This window comes from Dama dama, chromosome 14 (genome assembly GCF_033118175.1).
Source record: "Dama dama isolate Ldn47 chromosome 14, ASM3311817v1, whole genome shotgun sequence".
Lineage (NCBI taxonomy): Eukaryota > Metazoa > Chordata > Mammalia > Artiodactyla > Cervidae > Dama > Dama dama.
The window spans coordinates 56,636,676-56,640,715 of NC_083694.1; the positions used below are offsets into that span (position 1 = coordinate 56,636,676).

Sequence of the window (4,040 nt, forward strand, 5' to 3'; positions counted from 1 at the left end):
CACCTTCTAGCCCTTGCTGTCATTTGGTCGCTAAGTCATGTCTGACACTTTCATGACCCCATGGACTATAGCCCACCAGGCTGCTCTGTCCATGGAATTCTCCCACCAGGAATATTGGAGTGGGTTGCCATTATCCTGCCTTTTTATTTTTTTCTCATACTACTTGTCTCAATATAAAGTTATACTACTCACTTGTCTTGCTTGCTTAATGTATGTCTTCCACACTAGAATAAGTGTACAAGAAATGCTAAGTGGGTAAAGACTTTGTCTTACTGTATCCTGAGCTCTAGGATGGTGATAACTCATAGTGGTTCTTAGGAAATCTTTATTGTAAGAATGACTGATGAGTGGATATTGGTTATTAATAATAAAGGAGTTTGGGGAACCAGGAGAATAGTAAATATTAGAACATTTGAAAAAATAGATTCTGTTTGGGCTTTGAAGGGCTAGAGGGATTTGGATAGGTGAAAAAAAAAAGAAGAAAGGGCTTAGCAGGTGGGAAAGAGCACAAGCAAAACCCAGATATGACCACAGCATTTGTGGGGCAATGAAAAGAAACCAGCCTGATAGAGACAAAGAGCAAATATAGAAAGAGACTGACGCTGAATAAGTAGGAGGGGTCAGACCAGAGCTGAATGTGTCATAGAGAGGAGTCACTTGATGGGGACATGACCTCTTCCAAGGGGGTGGCAAGGTGTCAGTAACAGGTGTGGCATCATGTAAAACTGAAACTGGGAGGAAAGGGGAGTTCTGCCACCAGCACAACATTCAGCCAAAGCCTTAGGAAAAGACAAAGGGCTCAACAACCATATTTCTCCCTTCAGTCAGTCAGTTCAGTCACTCAGTCATGTCTGACTCTTTGCAACCCCATGAATCGCAACAGGCCAGGCCTCCCTGTCCATCACCAACTCCTGGAGTTTACTCAGACTCATGTCCATCGAGTCGGTGATGCCATCCAGCCATCTCATCCCCTATTGTCCCCTTCTCCTCCTGCCCCCAGTCCCTCCCAGCATCAGGGTCTTTTCCAATGAGTCAACTCTTTGCATGAGGTGGCCAAAGTATTGGAGTTTCACTTCAACATCAGTCCTTCCAGTGAACACCCAGGACTGATCTCCCATAGCTTGAGTAAAAATCCCAGAAAGAATTTTTTTTTTTTTTGCTCTTTGCTCTTGAGACATTCAGAAACTTTGAGGTCATGGCAGAATCTGAGAATGGACCAAGCCAAGAGTACCTCACATTACTCAGTGGTCAGGGAGTCATCAACTGATGCTCTAGAAACCAGGGAGTATCAGATCTTGTGTGAGGGCATGGGAATGAGGGCCATTCTGAATACACATTGGCGATATCGTTGGGAAAATGTCAGGTTTTTAACGGCCAAAAAATGACCACAACAGAATTTCAACCAAATCTTTCCATAATGTTGCTGTAGCTAAAACCACTATTTGTTATGATTCAGAGTAATACTGGCTAGCTTTGCTCTAAAGATGCATACTCTGGCCTTTTGAGAAATCATATTTACTCCAGATGTTGTGTAACAGAGGTGGGGAACTGATTCACTGTGAGAAAAAGCTGGAAATGACCTAGATGAGTACAGGAAAACCCAAGAGACTCAGGCAGTTTTCTATTAAGATCAAGCGACTAATTAGATTGTAAAACGTGTTATAGTTCCCTGACTTCCACCTCCCCTCAAAGATATGAAAGGCACATTATCTAGCACCAAAGACCACTTTAAAGGATGCTTTAGGATTTGCTTTATTCACAAGCCTGCAACTGCACCACTTATCGCACGTTAAGAAAAAAAAAAAAAAAAATCCCTCCCTGTGCCTCTGCCGTGTAGACACCACAGCATCACAAGGGTGGTGCAAACACTGTGTTTGTGCCACTCACTTCCTGGTTCAGCCTCAGTGTCCCTTTGTCTTCTGATGCACTAGAAGAGTGAGTCACATCTAGTGGGCGTTATATCTCTGGGTACTCATCTCTCTGCTGGTGCTTCACCTATTTTAGCTCAGTGAATCCTCACATGTAAAGGCAGTAGGTAACATCACACCCATGTTACATATTAAAAAGGTACACCTCAGAGAATATTTTGCGTCCATGGTCTATTTATTTTGGATAAGGAATATATTGACTCTTGGAGCTCCCATTTCTGGACTCCAAACCTTTGCGTTAAGAATAACTCTGCATGGAACTTCCCTGGTGGTCCAGCTGCTCCCAACACAGGGGGTGTGGGTTTGATTCCTGGTGCGGGAACTAGATCCTACATGCTGCAACTGAAATCCAGTACAGCCAAATAAATAAGTAAATAAAAATAAATATCTTTTAAGAAAGATATTTATCTTTAAAAAAAAAAAAAGAGCTCTGCCTTGTCTCAGAGAGGTGGAACTCTTTGAAACAAAATTGCTGAATAACTTAGAAATGGCTAGATTTCACTTACATTAAGCAAAATCCAAGAAAATAAAAGTTTGAAACAGCAAAAGAATAGGGTCAAAGAAAAAAAATGTCCCTTCTTCCTATAGACAAAGGCCACATCATCTTTGTCACTATATCCCCAGGGCTTAGATTAAAGAGAAAATCAAGATGGATCTGTGGGGAACAAATAAATTTATATGATAGCTTTGGGTATTTACAATACACAGTCCAGACTGGATGTTTCCTCAAAATTCACTCTGCTTCCAAGCAGTTTCCCATCCAAAGTAAGCACCAAAAGAACCTGGCCTACCTCCCTAAGGCATAAAAAAAGCATTGCAGATGGACAGTTAGAACAACAAAGAGTGTCTAAGATAAAATAAACTTGATCCACATTGCCCACTTGCCTGTCTTTCTTTCTTTCTTTCCTCCCTCCCACCCTTCCTTTCTCTCTTTCTTTCTTTATATTTCCTCTTTTTTGTTTTTTTGAGAAAAAAAAAAAAAAAAACAGAGACATGTTGGGAGGAGAATTCCTGGATGTTTCCCACAAGCAGATGGTAATGTTCTCCTATTCTCATTTTATGGGCTCCAGACAGAGAAGGGGGCGGTGGAAAAGGGAATGATAGAATAGAAATTAGATAAAGCACATCTGGCCAATCAGTAATCTTCTGGTTCTAATGACTCTTGAAAGCTATAGTATTTGCAAGAATTATTTACCATTATCACTATACTATCCTTACAATCAAGGAGTAGGCCAGTAGGAAATTTCATCTGCACTTGTTCTTTCAACAAATGTTTGGTCAGTTCTGAGCATGTCAGGCTTTGGGCTAGTTGCATGTTTTATAGAGGGGACCATCTTACAGAGATGGACAAAACAAAGTGCTTGGTGTCAGCTAGCTCGTAACCAAGACAACCCTGAGAGCAGTGACCATGCAGGTTGGTCAATGCGGGGACAGCGGCATGCCCAAGATTCTAGGGAAGTCTTGGAGTGTGGTCAGAACAGGTCCCAAGACCAGGTGGCACCAGAGCTGTGTCCAGGAAGAGCAGTAGAATTTAGACACAAGTGAAGAAGCAAAGGAAGTGATGTGAAACAGGAGTAAAAGTCATTGAAATATGACAGCTCCTGAGCTGTTTGGGAACCAGATTTAGCTGGTATCTCTAGAATCTGAGAGGGGGCTGAGGATCAGCAACTGAGGCTGAAGAGGCAGCAGGGGCAAATCAAGAAAGACTCTAGCTCTTATGAATGACTTCCCTGGTGGCTCAGACGGTAAAGCGTCTGCCTACAATGCAGGAGACCCAGGTTCAATCCCTGGGTCAGGAAGATCTCCTGGGGAAGGAAATGGCAACCCACTCCAGTATTCTTGCCTGGAAAATCCCATGGACAGTGGAACCTGGTAGGCTACAGTACATGGGGTCGCAAAGAGTCGGACACAACTGAGCGATTGGACATTAAACTGAAAGCAGTGGGGAACCACGGAAGGATTTCCAACCAGAAACAAAAATACCATATTAGAACTTTTGGAAATTCACTTGATTAGCGATGTAATACACAGACTTGGGAATCATGAAAGAAGACTGGAGACAAGAAGACTCGTTAGCAAAGGATGGCAATAAGCCAGATGAGAAATTACACA

At 42.5% G+C, this 4,040-nt stretch overlaps 1 non-coding gene across 1 annotated transcript; it reads left to right on the top strand.

Moving 5' to 3' along the window:
* Positions 1-3,655: 3,655 nt before the first annotated feature.
* Positions 3,656-3,728, top strand: TRNAC-ACA (transfer RNA cysteine (anticodon ACA)). Its single transcript has one exon. It is a non-coding gene; the product is annotated as a tRNA-Cys (tRNA).
* Positions 3,729-4,040: the final 312 nt, after the last annotated feature.